The sequence below is a fragment of the Delphinus delphis genome, chromosome 11 (assembly GCF_949987515.2).
Source record: "Delphinus delphis chromosome 11, mDelDel1.2, whole genome shotgun sequence".
Taxonomy (NCBI): domain Eukaryota; kingdom Metazoa; phylum Chordata; class Mammalia; order Artiodactyla; family Delphinidae; genus Delphinus; species Delphinus delphis.
The window spans coordinates 10,202,471-10,224,719 of record NC_082693.1 but is presented as its reverse complement, the minus strand read 5'-3'; the positions used below and the strand labels follow the sequence as shown (position 1 = coordinate 10,224,719).

At 41.9% G+C, this 22,249-nt stretch overlaps 1 protein-coding gene across 6 annotated transcripts in view; it reads left to right on the top strand.

Annotated features, from left to right (window-relative positions):
• The window catches only part of GPR19 (G protein-coupled receptor 19), a 34,814-nt gene that overhangs the window by 6,162 nt on the left and 6,403 nt on the right, over window positions 1–22,249 (top strand). For 4 of the 6 annotated variants that reach the window (XR_011246654.1, XM_060024319.1, XM_060024316.1 and 1 more), the window contains one exon: window positions 7,866–8,022. The exons of 1 other annotated variant lie outside the window; for it this stretch is intronic. The gene's annotated coding sequence lies outside the window, so the exon portion shown is untranslated. Of the gene's footprint in view, window positions 1–7,865; window positions 8,157–22,249 lie in introns of those variants that run through there. One more of the 6 variants, XR_009521153.2, reaches the window with a different exon arrangement.

Sequence of the window (22,249 nt, the reverse complement as noted above, 5' to 3'; positions counted from 1 at the left end):
TTTAGATCAGAACATTGAGAGCCTGGGTCATATGTTTTCTCCCCAGCTTTACTGAAATATGATTGACAAATAAAAATTGTGTATATTTAAAGTATATGATGTTTTGATATACATACACATTGTGAAATGACCACAATCAAGCTAACACCCCATCTCACATAGTTACCATTTTTGTATGTGTGGTGAGAACACTTGAAATCTCTCAGTAAATTTTGAGTATACAACTATTATTAACTATAGTCACCATGCTGTATGTATATTAGGTCTCCAAAACTTATTTATCTTATCGTTGAAAGTTTGTACCCTTTCACCAGTATCTCCCCATTTCCCGCAATCCCCCAGCCCTGGTAACCACCATTCTACTCACTGTTACTGTGAATTCAACTTTTTTAGATTCCACATATAAGTGAGACCATGCAGTATCTGTCTCTCTGTGTCTGGCTTATTTCACTTAATATAATGTCCTCCAGGTTCATCCACCCTGTCACAAATGACAGGATTTCCTTCTTTTTTAAGGCTGAATAATACTCCATTATGTGTGTGCGTGCATGTGAAGTGTATTTGTATATCACATTGTCTTTATTCATTCATCTGTCGACAGACACTTAGATTGTTTCCATATCTTGGCTATTGTGAATGATGCTTCGATGAACATGGGAATGCAGATATCTCTTCAAGACAGTGATCTTATTTCCTTTAGGTATATACCCAGAGGTTGGATAGCTAGATCATATGGTAGTTCTATTTTTAATTGAGACTGGGCCATTTAAATAGGAGCATTGAACTTGTGAGGTCATGTAACTTTCAGAGCCGAGGTCACCATTTGGGGGCCAGTAATCAGAACCAGCTGATTGCAAAAGAGAAGCAGGTGAATGCAGCTAATTAAGAGAGAGAAAATAGGGGACAGTTGGTCCCGTAGCCTGAGAGAAAGAGATGGAGTCAGTGTCTCTTGGCTCTGACAGCTTTCTGTCCCTTCCTTCAGTCCCATCTGTGGTCTAACTGCCACTTCCTGTTCTTCGGTTCCCTGCACTTCTTCTGAGTCTTTATAATAAATCCACCTCCACCTCAGTGGCTTTCTTTTTTCCCCGTAGACAGCACTCTAATGTGGCTAGTTGCGCTCTCCCCTTCCTCCTGTTCTTGGCCTAATAAAACCACATGCTTTGCACAAGAGGAACACACCTATGCAGCATGGACACATGTAACTCACTGCAGCTCGAATATGCCAAGAAAAGGTAGTTCTCGTCATTGTTTTCTGTAGTTTTCACCTGTGTATAAGTTATCTCTAAGTTACCTGCATAACAAAATCCCCCCAAACTTAGGAACTTAATAATAAACATTATCTCCTAATTTCTGTGGGTCACGAATTTGGGAGCAGCTTAGCTGGGCAGTTCTGGCCTGGGGCCTCACAAAGTAGAGGTCAAGATGTCTGGACTGCAGTCGCTTGATAGGGCCGGAGGATCTGTTGCCAGGTGGCTCACTGCCCTGTTGCTAGTTGGTGCTGGTTGGTGAGAGGCCTCAGTTTTCCCTGCGTGGGCCTCTTCACAAGACAGCTTTAGTGTCCCTACGACATGGGGGCTGAGCAATCCAAGAGGCAGAGAGCCAGGCAGAAACTGTCCTTATGATAATCTCGCCTCGGACATTACAGAGAATCACTCCTGCCACATTCTCTTCACTGGAAGCAGGTTATGAGTCTGGCCCATGTTCAAGGGAAGTAGTATTAGATGTCACCATTTGAAGGGAGGCATATCAGAAATTTGTGGACATATTTTAAAACCATCACAACTGTTAGGTTAGAGAGAAAAAAAACCAGGCAAAGTGTCCAATTCAGTCTCAGGTATAGTTCAATTTCATTTCTTAAGTGGTTTCTTTAAATAGTATAAGTCTCCTTTGGGTAAAAATGTTTTCTCTTTCATAATGCCTCCCAAGGAGGTCCTGTCATCCTCTCTGAAGATAACATCCATTTGAATGGAGGGTGGGGAGGGGTAACATACACATCCTTGTGGAATTGCTGAGAGGGGGGTATCCCCGACTTCATTCTGGACCTAGAGTGTGCACTGGCAGGGTTCCGGCATGATGCCCCTCGCTGGCCTGAGCGCTGGGGAACCTGCTGGCCTGCAATGCTGAAGCCTGCAGCTGGTGAATTCATGGCCCATTTTTGGCTTCAGGCAAATCTCCACAGGGAGAATCGGCCTCCTCCCCTTGGGGACTCTTTTCCCCTTGGCCCCGGCTGTGGAGTCACCTCACCTGACCACGGCAGGCCCCCTGGCTGTTAGTTGAACATCCATGCTTCAAGGGAACCGGAAACACTTGGGACAGTTGACTGCTCTGTATGCCTACGTACACTGTGAGAAACTTGCCATTGGCCCGAACGGCCATGCAGAGTGCAGAGGATGAGGTATGAGGGGCCTAGGCAGTGGTCCCCAGAGGGGAGCAAAGGCAGAGAGCTCTTGCCCTGGGTGCCCCTCTCAGCATGGAGGTAACTTACTGTGGTACGCAGAGTAAGGACCCCTGAAGATATTCACCCTAACACCCGGAACCTGTGACTGTGTTACCTTACAGGGCAAATGGGACTTTGTAGATGTGACTAAGTTAAGGGCCTTGAGAGGGGAGATTATCCTGGATTATCTGGGCGGCCCCAATCAAGTGACTTTCCAGTCTGAGGTCAGACAAAGGGAGATGTGACTGTGGAATAATGGTTAGAGAGATACAAGGTTGTTGGTTTTGAAGTTAGGAGTTAGGGGGCTACGAGCCAAGGAATGTGGGTGGCAAGGAAACAGATTCTCCCTGTGTAGCCTTCAGAAAAGAACACAGCCCTGCTGTCACCATAATCTTAGCCCAGTAAGACCCATGTTAGATTTCTGACCTGTAGTACTGTAAGATAATAGATTTGTGTTGTTTTAAGCTACTGTTTGTGGTAATTTGAAACAACTACAAGAGAAAATGAATGCACTCATATCCGCCTTTGGTCTAGAAAGAGGTCAGGCCCAGTGACTGGCTGCTTTATTTTCTTCTATTTCTCTCTGAACCTGAGACCTAGAGGGAGAGACTCTTTTTTTTTTTTTTTTTTTTTTTTTTTTGCGGTACGCGGGCCTCTCACTGTTGTGGCCTCTCCAGTTGCGCAGCACAGGCTCCGGACGCGCAGGCTCAGCGGCCATGGCTCACGGGCCCAGCCGCTCCGCGGCATGTGGGATCATCCCAGACCGGGGCACGAACCCGTGTCCCCTGCATCGGCAGGCGGACTCTCAACCACTGTGCCACCAGGGAAGCCCAAGGGAGAGACTCTTACTTTCCATGTGGCATGTCCTTTTTCACCACAGAGCAGAGTTTATTACTTTTTTATTTTCATTAAGACAACAAATTGAAAGTAAGTACAGTAAACACCCATACACTCTTCACCCAGATTTCACCAGTTAATGTTTTGCCGTATTTACTTTCCCTTTCTGATTATGTGCGTACATATTTTTTGTTGTTGTTGAACCATTTGTGGGTAACTTGCATTTGTCTCGACCCTTTATCCTTAATACTTCAGCATCTCCTAAGAATAAGGAAATCCACTTATTAACCACAATTCGTTTCTCACACCTAATAGAAATAATAATTCCATGACACCATCTAATATCCAGTTCACAAGACAAATTTCCCTAATTTCCACAAAATATTTTAGAGCTTTTTTATACCAATTCTCCCTCCCTCCCCAGTCAGCATCTCATCAAATTACATGCTTTGCAATTGGTTTTCTTTAGTCTCTTTAATAATAGCTCACCCTTCTTATTTCACAACATTGACTTTCTGATAAGTCCAGACTAGTTCTCTTGTAGAATATTTTGTTTTCTCATTTTGGTCAATTATTTTCTCATGATATCTTTAATCTGTTTCTCCAACCCCTGCCTTCCCCCGCCCCACCCCGCAAACTGGGCACTCTGTCTAGAGGTTTGATTAGATTCAGGTTAAATGCTTTTAGAAAGAATATTTCATTAGTAATGTTGGGTAGGTCACCTTGCTTTATGTTAGGCACTGATTTCAGGTTGTCCCACTGTTAGGTTAGTGATGCTAAATTTGGTCACTTGGTTAAGATGGTGAGCCCCTGCCAGTCTCACCCTTGAAAAAGTACACATTTCCCTTTGCAGTTTGTAAATAACGTACAAACAACCTGTTCCCAACAACTTTTCATCTCATAGTTTGAATACCTGCTGTGGTCCTTGCCTGAATCAGTTATTTCACTGCAGCCTGTAGAAATGGTGTTCTAACTATTATATTCTGCCTTTATTAGCTGTCATTCTTTTGTAAAAAGACCTTCCTTTTAAGAGAACTGTTGTAATGACTCTCTCAGTGGACAATTGGATAGTGGTTTGCTTTCAGTTTTGTTTAAAACAATTGGAAAGCTCTTGTTTCTTAAAAGGATGCGTTAACTCAATTATTGAGTTCACTAATATCTCAATAGCATCCTCAATATTTCCAGTTGTTTCTTTGCTTGTTTCCCAGGGCTTTTTGAAATCCAGGCAGTTCACCATTGTAGGATTTGAGGTAGAGGTGGGTGAGAGGTTCACCAATCTATGGTAAAAGGGAAGAAAAACTACTAGATGGGAACCAAGAACGAGCATGGCATCTTGACTGCACCCGTTCTCAGGAAAGTCAGCTTGTGGAAGTTGAGAATCTAGAAATTCCGATAGAACTGCCTGCAGGCTCTGGAACCCCTTGGAAAGTTTTTGCCTGCCCCAGTGTGGAGGCCTGCTCTATGGTACCAAACAGCCTGAGCAAAGTCTTCCATATTTGGTTGATGACAAATAAAGGAATTTTGAGAATGGCTTTCAAAACGGTAGCTTGGATTTCAAGCCTATTGTCTTGCTGTACACTCCTATTTTGAATTTCAGAAGCTGAATATTATTTCCTTCTTTCTTTCCGTTACTTTTATAATTTCTGAACAGTGCTACATTCCCTATCCCCAAGGCAAATCGATTCCCCAGGCAGGCAGAGGGGAAAAGAATCACATAAATTATTTTCAAAATATTACCCTAGCTACACAGTATTATGGGATTTTTATGGGTTTGAATAGAAGACAGCTATTTTCTTCCCAATGGCTGGGAATAAGTTTGGTGATTATAAATTTAATATTTTTAACAGAATAAGTATATTACATAACATGTTTTATAGCCATCCTTAATAATATTTCAGATTATGATTCCTTATAAAATCGTTTTTATTATTTTATCACTAAGCTGTGATGTACACATACAATTATCCTAAAAAGAATGAATAATTTGGCCTTTTTTTTTTTTTTGCATCTCAAATGATTTAAAGAAATCTTTTTGTTTTTTTGTTTTTTTTGCCGTACTCGGGCCTCTCACTGTTGTGGCCTCTCCCGTTGCGGAGCACAGGCTCCGGACGCGCAGGCTCAGCGGCCATGGCTCACGGGCCCAGCCGCTTCGCGGCATGTGGGATCTTCCCGGACCGGGGCGCGAACCCGTGTCCCCTGCATCGGCAGGCGGACTCTCAACCACTGCGCCACCAGGGAAGCCCAAAGAAATCTTTTTGATTTCTTCTGTCAGAGGCCCATAGTAATGAATCACATCAGTCACATTAAATTGACAAGTTATTTTGATCGAGTCCATTATCCATGATACAGATTCGTATCATATAATATGCCTGCTCTGGAGTCATATTAAATACTCCTCAATCCTAGCTCCCACACTAACTAGTGGTGTGGTTTTGGGCATGTTACTTATCTTCTGTAAGTTTCCTCATCTGTAAAACAGGAATGTTAATAATAGTACCTGTTTCATGGTTTGATAGGATTAAATGACATCATGTACTGAATACCTGGTGCATGATAAATATTAGCCGGTTTTGTTGTTGCTGTTATCATTCACTAAAAGAAGAGAGGTGATATCTTAAGTAACCATCTGGCTGGCTCTCTAAAGCTTTCTTCAAACACATATCCAGCTTTCCTGATAAATGAATTTTCTGAAAGTGACAAATATTAGAACTAACAGAGTTGAATTTCTCTGTGAGTCTTACATAGAAAAACTAGAATTAACTTGATTCTTATCCTAAAATAAAAGATGTAAACATGTCTTAAGCTGTGGATGTTGGACCAGGAAGGCGCTTCAGTTTCCTGAAATTATACTCCAGCTCCTGTATGCTACCTCTTTTCTTATAGAGTTTGCATTATTGCACATTGAAAGTCAGCATTTCTATCCCTCAAAATAAATATTCAGAATTGCCATGCTTAGGATTCTGAGTTAGAAACAATCAGCTCTATGCATGCCTAATGAGACAAGTGCATAGCTAGCTTAAGTTCCTGACTTGGGATAGTCCAAATGCTATCCAAGGGATTGACCTTATTATTCAAATTTATTTTTATTCAAAATAATCCAGCAAGGCACGTTAAACCATATTTATCTTTTCTGCTATAAAATTGTAAAGCATTCACAAATTGTTCCTGGTTCAGGTGTGGTTCTAAAGTATCCCCTTAAATTAAGACTGTTCGACTTAGATAAATGGCCTCATAAAAGTCAGAAGCCTCAGCCTGAGAAGAAATACGTTTCCTGTGTTCTTCCCTGTGCTCTGTGGTGGCATGCCACAGTCGTTCTGTGAAGCTGGCATTTTCATTTAGTTGCACCTAAATAGATTTTTAAGGAAAGAAGCAGTGGAGGATGGGGGGAGTTACCATTGCAGAGTCCATACTAATTCCTAGAAGCCTTTCAAGATTTAGGGTCAACAACAATTCAGTAAAGAAAGGGCCCATTAGGTAAATTTGGCTCTGCAAATGCTAATTGAAAGTCCTCTGCAATTCAGTCCTGTTCCCTCTTCCTTTCTTTAGTCAGTAGGGTCCCATGGTGACTGGTTCTGAACGAAATCATCCCCTTCAACAGTTACCATGGCAACCGGGACGTCAGTGAAGCAGGAAAGACCCTGCACAAAACTGCTCCTGCCGGGCTCCCTCTCTGAGTTGGAGAACTCAGCCCTGCCTGAGGCCTAGGGATGGGACTAAAGACATCTGGACGTGCACACTCACGTTTGTCTGTCACTGTGCCTGTGAGCGTAGATATATGGGCATATGGTAAACTGTGTAATGAGAATTTCCCCTCCCCCCAAAAAACATGGAGCATGTTTAAAGGGTGGGGATGGGTGGTGGGATGGGGCCGGGGAGGTAGACATGGGATGGTCTTTTTAGGTTTAATGATATGTAAAAATTATATTTGTGTTTATAAGGTTACAGTAAGTTGATAGTAGGGGAGGTTGGAGCCTTACATATATATAGCCTGATGTATATTTAGACACAAGACCTCAGGGGAAATATTTTTTGAATATTTTTATTTACCTGAGAGTGAAATAGACAAATGGCTTTAAGGAGCTCTGAAGGGGGTGTAATGCTGTCCGTGGTGCTGAACACTTGATTGTCTCAGATGTGCCAAGGGGGCTCTGGAGGGAGGTTAGGGAACACCTTGCCATGTTAGGGTACTGATGATAAGAAAGAAGGAGACGGCCTGGGGAGAAAGCATTCTTTCCTTCCCTTCCAAGCAATTCTGAATGCCCAGGAAAAATGTTCAGATGAAAAATAAAACAAAAAAGAAAGCGGAGAAGCCTGGAGGTTTGGGTGGTTGAATCTTCCCCTTTTCATGTGGAGATTTTTGGTCCGAGCCAATCAGGTCGGAGATTTCTGCTGCTATGCTCCCGAAAGGAAAAGTGGGGGAAGGGAGAGAGAAGCCGGCCACATTCTCCCCTGGAGCCACATGATCCATTTCCCATGTGACACATTCCAGAGCCCTGGAAAGGAGAGGGAGGGGCACCAAGAGAGTGGGGCTGGGGGCGGGAAGATGGTTTAACAGTCAACCCTGCACAGCGTCATCTTGTCTTCCTACCAGGAAGCAGGCTCTGAGCCAAGGGGAAGGCAGAGGACAGATATGGATGTGTTCCCAAGCTTCCCTGGTGGTTTATGGCATTCTCCAAACTCCTCTGCAAGGGCTGTTCCTGACCAAGAAGACCCAAGGAGACCGTCTCTGAAATTAAGTCCGGATGAAGGTATGTGCTAGAGATCCCGCGGTTTTGTGGCTGAAATTTGGCTCAGAGGACATAATACCTTCTGTTTTCCAGACAATTTCGAGATTTTGTCCCGGCTTAGACGCTGGTTCGGGGCTTTAGATTTGTCACAGGTCCAGAAAAGATGCCTAGGTAGTTCTGTAAAATGAACAATTCACCACAGTCACTGCCTGTTGAAGAAAAACGAGATGGGAGTTGTATATAGTGATAATTAATAAAACAAAGCACTCATTGCTGAAAAGCATTCTTTTCACTGAATCCTGGAAAGAGGGAAAAGATAATATTACTGACACCAGCCAGATTTCATTGTCACTGCAATAAAATCCTGTTTCATCCTTTTTCAGCTGCTTATTCTGTGCCCATGTTCCCTGAGGTTATTGGCAGTGGCTTAGGGAGCCTGGGTGGGCTGGCGTGCTGTTTCTTTGTGCTGTGTGATCGTCTTCCTTCTGATGTTCCTGATACCAGGAGTGCTTGTGATTGTTTCCAGCTCTCTTAGGGACAGTAGACTGTCACCAAATTCCATATCTTTCAGAATAGCTACCAAGAAGGCTTCCAGGAAGTTCTCAAAGGAATCTTCCAAAGTTACAGGCTAAAAGACTCTGCCATGTGCTCAAATCTTGATATCTTTGACTATTTCTATCCAGCACAAAGAGACGAGCTAGCAGATTTACATTTTATTTTGTCTTTATTTAACGAATACTTGTAAAGTTCTGGTTATGTGTAAAGCATCATTCTAAGCACAATCAGTTATTTAATCCTTATATAACCCTCTGGGGGAGTTATTATTAGTACCCACATTTTGGAGACGAAGAAACTAAGGCACAGAGAAGTTAGGGAATTTTCCCAAGGTCACACAGCTAGCAAATAGGAGAAACAGGGTTTGGACCCAAGAAACTTGACCCTAGAGTCCATGATCTTAACCACTTAACTATGCTGCTTCCCTGCTCCTATTATTTCAAATGATGTCAACAGTTGATTTGGCTACAAGTTTTGTTCAGCTGATGCTACTAGAACATTGAATCAGCTTTCCTGGCTAAAACAGACCCCCAGTGAAATCTATAGTAATCTTGAATTATCCCAGTAGTCACATTCTGTACCCCCAAATAACCCAGTAAGTAATTACCTGTTCTTCTCTTCCCCTTGTGCTGTATAGATATCTGGTGGTAAAACACTGTATTGCAATGGTGACCAAATGATGTCTAAAGGAAAAAAAGAAATCTAAAATTACATCATGGTTCATTTTTTTTTTAATCAAACCTAGAAACATTCTTCCATCCTCAGGACCTAGTAATAAGACCAGCCTAAGCATATTAACAGTACTTACCTGGTTTTCAAAATAAAATAAATAGATTAAAAACTTCTGAAATTATGAACACAAACTATGTTATCAAACTGACTGGATTTATTGCTTTAAAATAATATTATCATACTTTAAAATAGGGAATAGATTTCTCTCTTTTTGCAAATTAATTTAGGTTTTTAAGGGGAAAAGAGGAATTTTTGTTAACTTCTGGAAATATCTGAAATATAAGGGTTACCTCCTTTTGGTCTGTGTAGTTTCCCTTTTGGCCCTTGGCAAGAAAAGATGACTGATCTCATTCTTATATGCTGTGGGAAAACTTAGAGAAGTTACTAGGTCAGAGATACAAAGAGGAAGAAAAGGGGGTAGGAATCCAAAATTTGTGAAATTCCTCACTATATAAAGTGTTTCCTTCACGGTTTCAGTTGAAGAATACTTTGAGAGGAAGGAGTCCCCTTGACACCTTAAACTTTATTGAACTTTAGTTCTTAGATATGATCCCTGCTGAAATCAGCATTTCCCTGGAACAAGTACACTTAACGCTAGCTACTATAGTCATCCAAAGTCAGCTTCTGGACAGAAGGGACCATCTCCTTCCATCTCTGGATTTCTAGCACTTAGCACCCAGCCCGTTTATGATATCATCTCAATGTACCCTTGTGAATGAAGAATGGGAAGACTCAAGACTGACAGCATTCTGGGGGGCCATGCCTATTTTGTTTTGCATGCTTTTATGGGGAGGATATTGAGGAGTAAAAGTGTAGTAGGAGAGAACTTGGCAACAGTCAATATTATGTCTGAAATGTACATATGCTAGTCAGACAGACCCTGGAGCAATAGCAGACTAGAGTTCCAGAAGGATCCATAAATTACTTCCTGGTTATTACCAATCCCCCTGACATTTTATTTATATTTAGAATGAAGTTCTCCTGATATTTTTATTTACATGTAGATGGGAGCACCCCAAATAGTCTCATTTTCCTCTGATGTTTTGCCTGGCACCGTCTCCCCGTGTTGAAATAGTTCACCTTGGGTTGAGAGTGAATGTCGTGAGGTCAATTCCTGCCCCAGGCAATCCTGCCCTAATCAGCTGTGCCTCCCGGTCGCTAGAACACTTCACCAAGAGCCCATCCGGTAGGACTACAAGACTCCTCCCTGGAGAACCATGGGATCTTCAGAGTCAGAGTGGGTTGAGCCAGACTGCCTTTTCCACACCGTGGCAATTAGGACCTGAGTACGAAAGATTGTCTCAGGGCATCTTGAAAGGTTGCTTAGGATTTGAATTTAAGTTAGCAGTCTAACCTGGCTTAAAATAGTCACCCCTCCTGATAATATACACAAATATAACCTATTCTATTCTTTTTCCATCTGATTAAGTCATTAAGGAGCATTAAGAGTGGGGTTTGTGGTTACGGTTTGGGTCCTTGAATCCTGTCTACTCATCCTCCTGGTCTTTAGTGTGACCTGGAGTGAATGAGGGGTGGACAAGAACCAGCCCTGCTGGAAGCAAGGTACAGCCAGGCCAGTGCTGCCTGCCCACCGCACGCTTGCCGGCCTCAGATGAGCCAGGCTAGTGCACACAAGAGGCTTAGATCTGGAAGCCTCTCTGGGCTTCCTACTCATCCTTCTCAAAACTGAAAGGGGGCAGTCCTCTCTACCAGCTGAACAGGAGAAGTAGAATAGAGAGAAAGTGGAGCGGTTCCCCTGGAGGAGAGGCCTTGCCAAGAGTGCTTCCAGCTTGGAGGCTAGGGATGAAAGAAGAAACAAGAAGGACAATGGACTTGTCCCTCAGTGGGCATGTGAAAGTGATGCCTGGGTCCTGCTTTTCACTCTTAGTAACTTCCCGCTGCTAGTAAGCCCTGCCTGCTGAATTATCAGGTCCTTTCCTAGGATGTATATGTGGGGAGGTGGAAAGAATAGAGAGAAGGACCAAAGTGTGGATGCAATTTCTCCTCTGAACCCAGGCAAACAGTGGGTTGAGATGGGAGGTGGCTTCTCCAAGAGGACAGTTTAAAAAGCAAGAGGGGAGTTACCATCATGACTATATTTCCCTGTTTATAGAGTCCCTTTTCCTGGGCCAAACTTTGAAAGCACCCATCTCTTGGAGCCTGTCATTCAGCATATTTCCAAGACACTGGATGTCTGTCATGTTTAATCCTGATGGAAGCTCTCTGATATGCGTTATTAGCCCCAGTTTCTGATCAGGAAACTGAAGCTCAGAGTAACTAATCTGCCCAAAGTCACACACAACAAATAAAGCCAGGATCTGAATCCAGATCTTTCTGATTCTGTGCTCTTTCCACTATGTCACAAAATAAAGTTCTTTCCTCTACATTCTTTTAAAAAAAAGTGCTTTTGGATATTAGGGTAATACAAATACAGTTCTAGAAAATTTGGAAAATATAAAGAATATAAAAGTGTAATGAAAATAAAAATCAGTCATGGTCTGGCCACCTAGAAACAACTTATTTTAAAATTTTGGTGTTTCTCTTCTCAGTCTTTTTCGATGCATCTAATGGTAATGAAAGTAAACATTTGTTAAACACTAGCTTTTTTCCAGACATCGTTCTTAGCTCCTGTCTGTGTCATTTGTTTTATTCTCACAACAAATCAAGAAGGTGGACACTGTTTTTATCCTAATTTTACTGGTAAAGACGATAAGCACATAGATGTTTAGTAACTTATATAGGTAACAGGTGATTTGAAACCCAGGCAGGTCGGCTTGAGAGCAGGGTTTCTCAATCTCAGCACTGTTGGCCTCTTGGATCGGATAATTCTCTGTTGGGGGTCGGGGGGAAGCTGTCCTCTTCATTGTGGAATGTTTAGCAGCATCCCTGGCCTCTACCTACCAGACGTCAACACTTTCCTCCCCGAGTTGTGACAACCAAGAATGTCTCCTGATATTGCCAAATGTCCCCTGGGAGGCAAGATGACCTCTGAACCACTAGTCTAAGAGCCCGTGCTGTCAACCATGCATTATGGTTGAGATAACGTAGCCTCTTCACATTTTAAATGTGTTCAGTTATTTTCTTCTACATCTAAAGAAGGGAATACACCTTTGAATTTGGAGGCAGGCTATGAAGACTCCCTGGGATGTCAGTGGCTTTAAAGAGCATAGGTAGGAAATTAATTATTTCCAGGGAAATGCTAGACTTTTGTAACAGGTTTGTCATATCCCACCGTTGCCCAGTGTGGAGAATAGCCATGTTTCTTTCTCTTATTACCTTTTCCTGGTTCTATGTGTCAGGCACCCTTAGCCTTCAAGAATTCAGATTTCAGGTGTACACTTATGGTATAGCAGGGCAATGCTTATCAACCAAAGTGTCAAAATATGTCCCAAACAAAAAATGTCTGTTGCAAATAATTTCTAGCTGATAAAATACCAAAGTTTGCTGGTGATTCATTTTTTAAAAAACTAATTAGAATAAATGTAAGGATATCTACATAATTATTTTCTTTTCAACATGACTTCTAGGTTGAAGATTGTAGGCTGAGCTCCTGATGTTACACGTAATTCTGGATGTGTCCGTAGGAGTGTGTCACATGTATGGACACATTTGTCACATGTATGGACACATTTGTCACCTCTGCCTCTGAAGAAGAGGTTGAAAATTGCTGGTGTTGGTGATTTTGGTCAATCATTGCTGATATGCAGAGAGGATTAAAATAAGAAGCACTGAGAAGTGATAGCAGTAGCATTTTAACTTATAAAATGTCTAAAAATATATGGCACTAAAAAATATATTAACCATGTGAAACATATGCAGATACATGTTCAGCCATATTTTCAGTCACATCTGACCACATATATAGTTGCATAATTTGTCCATGAAAAATACATGTTACTGCAAATTCAAATCTAACTTCTGCTCCATGAATTTGAAGGTTGCTTTCTTGGAAAACCCTGATTGAAGACAGTGGTGCAGATCAAAATTTCCCCAGAGTGTTGATGTAAACTTGATGTGAGACAGAATGTAAATGCTTCTGAAAAACGGAAGTTCTTAGTAACTTCCTGTTCGGTGCTTACACTCGGTTCTTAACAAATCCTTCACCTTCTTTTCAAATAGCTATAAATCATATCTACTGTACAGCTCTTTGCTTTGAGTGTAATGAGTCTGCTCTTTGCCTCCCCCCCTCTTTCCTATTTCAGTCATACAACTAAAGATGTTGATACTGAAATCAGAGATTGGACATAAAACTGAACATTTCCCTCCCAAACTTGGACTCAGTGAGCACACGGCAACTATTCAAAAAATGTTTGTTGTAATAAATTAAATTGAATTTGGCAAGGTGCAAATTCTGGGGCCAAATTGTTTTCTTCAAAATTTGGAAGATCCCTTACGAGGAGGAGAGGTGTGGAAAGTTGGTCGAGGACAGTCAGGGGTTCTAGCAAGTGTTTCTTCCTGCTGAGAAGTTTGGTGTTACATGGGATGGGAAGCAAACACAGGTGGCAGGTCTTCTTAGACCAGACCGCTTCTTGCAAGGAATCTTCAGTAAGAGATTATTGGCACATCCAGGATAATTAGTGAGGAGGGCTTGGCTGGCCCCTCTGTACAATTCGTCTCTCCTTTGGAGACCCAGACTACCAATCTTGGACAGCAGAGGCTCAAGAACTGGGCCCCAGCAGCCCTAAACAGCTTCCCTGTCCTCCCATCACAATGCACTTTCAGGTTGCACTCTCCGCCAGGTGAAAGTGGTGGATTGTAAGTTAAATGAAAGTGTGTTGCTCGTCACAATGTCTACCTATCAGTTGTAGTTCATAGAGCAAAAATGATCCTAGAAATCATCTAGACCAACTCATTCATGTTGTAGATATGGAAATAGAGATTCAGGGAGATTAATTTACTTAAGGTCCTTACACTGATGTAAAAATAAGACCTGGGCCTCTTGACTTGCTGTTCAGTGCTTATAATCATAATCATAACTTAGGTTTCTTAGTCTCCAGTCTAACATTTAAGGTGAAGTAGAAAGTGCTACATTCTTTAAGCTTTTGGGGGTTTCTAATATTCTAGATGACGGTGGGGTAGTGGAAAGCGATAGAATGGCTGGTATGAGTTTCAGTTTTCACACTCAGTTATATAACAAATGCTATATTGAATTAGTTTCTATTGCTGCTGTCACAAATTAACACAAACTTAGTGGCTTACAATAATGGCCATTTATTACATCACAGTTCTGCGGGTCAGGAGTCTGCGTGGGCTTGGCCAGTTTCTCTGCTTAGAGTCTCACAAGGCTTCAAGCTGTTGGCAGGACCATGCTCCTTTTTAGAGGCTCCAGGGACGATTCCCCTTCCACGCTCATTTCGGTGGTTGGCAGAATCCAGTGCCTCGTGCGTTAGGACTAAGGTCACGTTTCTTTGATGGCTCTCAGTTGGGGGCCACCAGTAACTCCCAGAGGCCTCTCCCTGGTGCTTGCATGTGGGCCCCGGCATCTCAGAGCCAGAACAGCACGTTGATTCCTTCTCACGCTTGGAATCTCTCTGGCTTCTGCCGCATCTCTCTGTTACTAGCCGAGAAAGTTCTCTCTTTGTAAGGGCTCATTAGTTTGGGTCCCCCTGGATAATCCAGGATAATCTTCCCATTTTAAGTTCCATAACCTGAATTGTATATGCCGAGTCCCTTTTACTATATAATGTAACATATTCACAGGTTCCAGGATTGGGGCGTGGGCATCTTTGGGGGCCCAAAGTGATTATCTTTCCTTTTCAGCCTCTGGAGAGAGGAAGGCAAGGAAGGAGTTGGGAATGGCCATTGGGTAACCAACCAACCATCTGCCATCTATTTCCCATCCATTTTGGTTCCCCATTCTGCTATATTTTTCTCCATAGCACTGACCATTTCTTTGTTAATTGTGTTGTTTTTCTTATTTAGCTGTGTAGTATTGTTTCTCCCACTAGAGGAAGGCTCCATGAAAGCAGAGACCTTGTCTGTCTCGTTAACTTCTGTATCTCCAGCGTTTAGCACAATCCTGACTCACACTAAGGGATAGAAATTTGGGTGCTTTGTGTGATTGAGGACCACTTTGCATATACCATCCTAACACATTAGGCATTTCTTACGGTGAAGTTTCTTGGTGTTTCTTTTTCTTTTTCCCATTTTATCTGACCACCGACTTTGTGAGAACAGTAGGGAGGGAAGTTCTGTGTTATTAAACCATTCCACACAGAACCCTACTAAGTGGCAGTTAGGGTGGGAAATAACCGGATAGTGTCCTTTATATATTCCCCCAAAGAGGAGCCAGTATGACCTAACATTTTCTCCTGCAACTTGGTTTGCAGAGAATTTGGGGAGGATTGCAGCTTGTGGTCAACATAAACCTCTACGTGGGGTGAAGCTCGGGCTCCTTTCTGGGATCATAGATCTCAGAGAGAGACGGAGTCTCAGAGGTCACTGCTCTACCGATAATATGTAAAAAAATTTACTCTTTAAGTAGTGGTTACATTTTAAATGGAACTTTGGTGCTCACTTCGGCAGCACATATACTGAAATCAGACTCTGACTTTAAAAGAATGATGCTCTGATGGTGATAGAAGCCTTCCTGGTTTCTGGAAATCACGCCAAGGATGCTGACTTTGTTTATTTCTAATATTTTAGAATTCGTGTAAAGAACAAAGAAAGGTAAAGGTGATAGAAGAGGAATAGTTCCTTAAATCTAGATATCTAGAAATTTCTCACCCAGAAATGTCGTTTTGGGTTATTTTGTGATGTTAGAAGAGGCTGTTCTGAAAATCCTTCTCTGTTCAAAAAATCATGTTCTCCTTGAAAGCATAACCAATATTCAAACAAAAAGAAAATGTGCCAAGTCTGATCTCAGGAAACTGCTTGATCCCAGTTGGGAAACAAACTGAAAGGCATAGACCTGGAAATATTACGGAGGAATATTTATATATCTTATATAACAGGAGGAAAGGGAAAAGGGCATTAGGGAAAATTCCAGGCTTATAAGTCGTGATGCTAGTGGTCTCAGATGGTGGAGAAGAAACTTGGTTTTCATTGAAAGTATGAGGTTCTTTTGAAATTATTCAAAATTATATAAAGGAAATAATTTAAGCAGGATAGACTCTATATGCTTTTGAGAAAGACATGGTCAATCCAGTTATATTTACGTCTTTTGGTTTAGGGTATAGAAAAAGGTTTTATCTGGCTAACATGTCACTATAAAATCATCCCCAGCTTGGAGAAAGGTTATGTTTATTTATTTGGACCCCAATGACTTTCCCCTTAAAAACAATGTTGTGAATGATGATTAGGTCCCCAGGCCCCTTCACAAAAGCCATTCATCCTTAACAGTGCTAAATTATGTGACTAATGTTAGTATTATCACTATAGTATGTGATGTGGTTACTAAAATTTGCTTGTCATATGGCTTAGAAGACTTTTATGGGCTGACAGTAGTAAGAGTGCTAATTTTTTCGGCACTCGCTATGTGCCAGACACCAAGCTAGGTGTGTTTTAGAACTACAGTAGGATAACACTGATTGAATGTTTTTCTCATACCAGGCAGATTGACTTGTAATAACTCATTTAACTCCTGTGCATCTGTTATCTCATTCAATCCTCATGATAATCAAATGAGATAGGGACTAATTGTCCCCATTTTACAGATGAGAACACTGGAATCAAGAGGGTTAGATAACTTGTTTTGGATCACACAACTAGTTAGTGAGTGACAGAGGAAGGACGTACACTTCAGCTGTCTGCTTCAAAGCATGCACACATAACCACTTTGCAATATTCCTGTATTGTGAGATGAAAAATAAATGTTTTTCAGCAGAAGATTATGTTCTGGGTGTGTAGGTTTGTCAGATTTAGCTAATAAAAATACAGGACACCATTTAAATATTGTAGGAGATATTACATGGGACATACTTATGCTAAAAAATTATGTGTTATTTATCTGAAATTCACATTTAACTGGGCATCCTGTATTTTATCTGGCAACCCTATCTGGGTGGCACATTATGAGAACATGTCTCTGTCTCTCTGGTTTTCCTGTTCCCCACCACAGTCATGCTGGTGGCTACCTGGGCCTTAACGTAGTTCTGTAAAGCACATAGCTCAGTGTCCGCACCAGAGCCATAGCTCAGAGCCAAAAGCAAGATAGGAACTCAGGAAGCTTCTGAAGAGCGTATGGGACCTCCTTAGCCATTTGTAAATTCAGGGATGTGTGTAAGTTCAGGACTTCGGGATAGGTTGCCCCGTAAACTCTGCCCTACTGGAAGCGGTGGGCTGGTCAACGTTTAACAACTGGCTCTTCAGGGAAAAAACCTATTTGTGATGTTTGTCAGTTTCATGGTGTGAATATTCCTACCATGGCTGATTCATGATACCAACATGATGTCGCTGAACTTGGAGTTGGGAAGGAATGTGCACAGCTGTCTCTGAGGAGCCCCATGCAGGCCGGTCCCAGTCCACCTCTGTTCCATTCTGATTTCATATATAGGTAAATCAGGCCTATATAACAGTGAAAGATTTAAGGAAAATATCTACCACCATTATATTTCCTAAATTACAACAATTAAAATTTAAAGAGAATTTCCTACTCAGGGAAATACTATTGATCAAACTTTTTCTGCACTTTAATCAAACTGACGTCTAGAGTTCTGCTTTCATTCCGCATTTAAAAGGCAACAAGTTAATCATCTGCGATAATGAATTTCCAATATTCTCACATTCTTTATTCTGAAGAAAGGCTGTATTTCTAGACCAACATTTCTACTGCACTTTTGATGCTAAGCCTCTGTGCAGTATATAGTGGGAGTGATTTTTTTCCCCCCAAATGTTCACTGTGTCACATATTTCTCAGCTAGCATATTGAACAGATGTATCTGTGGGTAGCAAGAGGCTGTGGGGGAATAACTTTATATTCCTATGTTTGATTGAGAAGTCCATGTACAGCCAGTTTGACTGTCTGAATTCACATCCAGCCCATTGTGGCTTTCCAACAGTATGACCTTGGGGAAGAACTTCAGTTTTTCTCAATTGTAAAACAGGACTAATCATGTTACCTACCTCGAAGGGCTACGCATATGAAGTACCAGACACCTAGTAAGCACAAAATAAATACTAACTCTTGGTAGTAGTAATGTTATAAATACTGTCATCATTGTAATTAATCTCATTAGTAAACAGCCAATGTATCTGCTTAGGTGCAGCAGATACTTTCCATTCTACAGAAAATGTTTCCGTTCATTTTTTTTCCCCAACCAAACCATATAAATATTCAACATTATAAAATTCTAATTTGCCATTAAATTTTTAAACAAATGTCAGAAAAAAATGGTCTTCCTATATTATGAGAACATCTGTGGATCTTTAGAATTTCAGGAGGGAAAAAGAAATCTGTTGTTAGGGTTTTTTGAGTCTAGAAGAAACCTAACCAGCAAGGATGTGCTTATCCAGGAATAGCTGCCGGCAAACTGTGAAGTAAACACAGTTTCTCATCTGCGCCCCTCTAGTCCTCTTTGTGGTCCTCTCATTAGTTTCTAATCATTCATACATTCAGCCATCCATCAAAATATGATTTTCAAAAAGTTAAAATCATGACTGTCACGATTTTCAAAAAGTTAAAATGACTGTCATTCATCGTGACTCATTCAAATATAGAATGAACACCATATCAAAGATTTATTAACTTATTACTGAAGGAACTGATCAGATAATCAGGTTGCTTCCAAGAGCATTTGAATAAATGCTATTTATTCAATAATAAATAAATGCTATTTATTATAAATGCTATTAGAAATGCTATTTATAGGTTTTTTTTTTTGTCATTGCTGTTGTTTGTTTCCTTAAATAATGTGAGCATAAGATTGCTAGGAGGCACTGTCGTACAGGGCAATAAGTCTATAACCTTTGGGGTTATTTTATCTACTAGACAGAAATTTGCATGTTAGCGTGTAATGTCTGGGCGCTAGTCATATAGTAATAGCAAAATCAAGCACAGATACATTCTTCCAGAGAATTAAATAATCCTTGGGGAAGCCCATTTAACAATGTCATAGCATGACATTAAAATGTTATGCTATGGGGACCTCCCTGGCGGTCCAGTGGTTAAGACTCCACGCTTCCAATGCAGGGGCTTGCGTTCGATCCCTGGACAGGGTGCAGCCAAAAAAAAAACACTTAGGCTATGCTCTCTGTGCCTTATTTTCAAGTATTGGATAATTTTTCTTAACACCTCTATCCATTTTTTTATTCAGTAAACCTTTATTAATATCTGTATGCCCCAGGGATATAAGGACACAGTCACTGTCCTTAAGGAACTCATAATGCAACAGGGGAGACAACGTTCAAAATAAAAATTACAGTATAAAATGATAGACATATCATTTTATATATAGACCCAGACCTCTGTAATGATGGGACTCTCCAGGGTCCCCCAGTCCCTAGCTCTACACCATGTCAACCCATCCACCATTTTCCCCACCTATATATTAAAACCCATCTCTTAGATCCCAATAGATGAATAATTCCTCTCTTAGATAATATATAGATAGAGATACATTTTAAAATAGGGGCCCTCAATATCAACCCAATGGAGTGTGTCATGTGGCAGTCTCTGAGTTGGTTGGGAACAAACAGGTTGAGCAGGAAAGAGGTGAAGAAGTCTTTCTTGTTGCTGCTGTAATTACTGAATATGGATGACCCAGACATAATTATGAATTCCGCAGCCCTTGTATTTCAGAAACACCCCCTTGAAGATGTATTTATTTCCAAATTAATGGAGCAGGGGAGACCTTTCTGAACTTTTACTTTGGGACCCTAGAATTTAGTTATAGTATGGCAGACCATGTTTTCTGGGAGGGGGGTGCCGGAGGCTGTCTGCGGTCACCTAAACTACCTTGACTGTCCCTTAAGTGAGAGTTGACCTGGGTGACTTCAGTTTCACCTGCCCTGCTCTGCTCTGGAGCCATGTTTTCCCCTGTCTCCATGGTCACCAGCGTTTCGGCTCTCTGAGAACACACGGTGATTTTCTGTCTCTGCATTTAATTCTCCTAGCAGAGCCACCTAGAGTAGGAGGCCTGTATTTCAGTTCTCTGTACTTATGGAGTCAATTCAGTAAATAGCTAACAAGCGATTATTAATGTAAAGAACTTCAGTGGAAGCTGTAGAGCACGGACAAAGAATAATGCCCTTTTCCCAGGACCCCCTAGTTAATGAGAGAAGACAGAAACATGGAAGCCATTCTACAGCAGTGATTGTTAGTCTGGGCTGCATGTTGGGATCACCTGGGGAACTCTGAAACATCCCGATGCCCAGGCTGCCCTCCAGAGCAATTAAATCAGAATCCCTGAGGGGGGCTTCCCTGGTGGCGCAGTGGTTGAGAATCTGCCTGCCAATGCAGGGGACACGGGTTCAAGCCCTGGTCTGGGAAGATCCCACGTGCCGCGGAGCAACTAGGCCCATGTGCCACAACTACTGAGCCTGTGCGTCTGGAGCCTGTGCTCCGCAACAAGAGAGGCCGCGACAGTGAGAGGCCCGCGCACCGCGATGAAGAGTGGCCCCCGCTCACCGCAACTAGAGAAAGCCCTGGCACAGAAACGAAGACCCAACACAGCCAAAAATAAATAAATAATTTAAAAAAAAAAAGAATCCCTAAGGGTAGGACCCAGGCATCTGTATTTTTTTCCAAAGCTCCCTGGGAGAGTTCAGTGTGTTGCTAAGCTAGAGAGCCATGGCTCTAAAGCAAAACAAACTGGGAAGAGGAGTAACAACATGCTCTGTGAACAAGGAATCCACAGCCATTCTGTATATTCTTATCCACTGTGTGACCACATTTCAGCCCATGAATGTGGAAAATGTAACCTCTCATTATAACCATGGGGAAAATGTAGGTCAGTTTGACTGTAGGGCACTTAGAGACTGTATAGTCTGGGAGGTATGGTCTGCAGAAGACTATACCTCTAAGGGGAAAAGGGCCCAAAAAAGATCAGCCCTAGAAGGATGACCCCCAAATCATTCCACATGCTTTCTCCCTCCCTTGTAATGTTTGGGGCTTTTTAAAAAACCCCTTGTGTTCCTGAAGAAGGGACCTTCATCCTCCAGGTCCCCGGCTTACACCTCACCTCCTTTGTGAAGCCTTTCCTTTCCTTCCCCCTATGCCAAGAAGAATCGGGTCCCTATTTTTCTCTGTCACTTAGCTCCTTATCTACTAATTATACTTATTATAGAATTTAGTTATACTATGGCAGACAGCTCATTTATACATTTACCCTTTTATGAGCCTTACTTTTCGTTGTTCTCCCAGTACCTAGCATAGTTTCTTGGTATATTGAATAAGTAAACAGAGCTGCAGCACTTTTAGGTCCAGTCAGAAAAGTCATGCCATCAAGCAGGGGAGACCTAGACTGGAGAACTCCTCAGGCTGCCTCGTTCCATTTCTGAGCAGCGGGATCCTGCGCTTCCAGGCAGGAGTGTGTGGGGCGGGGGCGGGGGCGGGGGCGGGGGCGGGGCGTCAGGGAAATTGGTGGACTTGGCACTAGTTGATGTCAAGCAGCTGGAGGAAAGGATGGACGAAGGCCTCGCAGCGCTTTGGTGGTAGCGGTGATCTTGAGTTTCACCTGCAGAGTTTTGCTGTGAGAGGAAGAAAGAAACAGAAGGAAGTTCACAGGTTTCAAAGTGTGTGTGGAGCCATGGGAAAGTGCCTGTGCTCCCAGCTCCTGTTGTATTTAGGCCACAGGCATCCCCCAAAGTTTAGAACAGCTCCTTCTGTCTGGGAAAATAGCTCGTCTGTTTTATTTTTAAACTTCAAATCTTTTTAAAAAATTGTAGGGTTTTTTTGGGGGCTTTGGGTTTTGTTTTTTTTTTGAATTTTGTAGGTTTTACACATATAAAGGTGAAAAGATTATTTCAATTTTGTAAGGATAACAGTCATGCATTCCAGATTTTCTAGGACAGTGCTAATTTT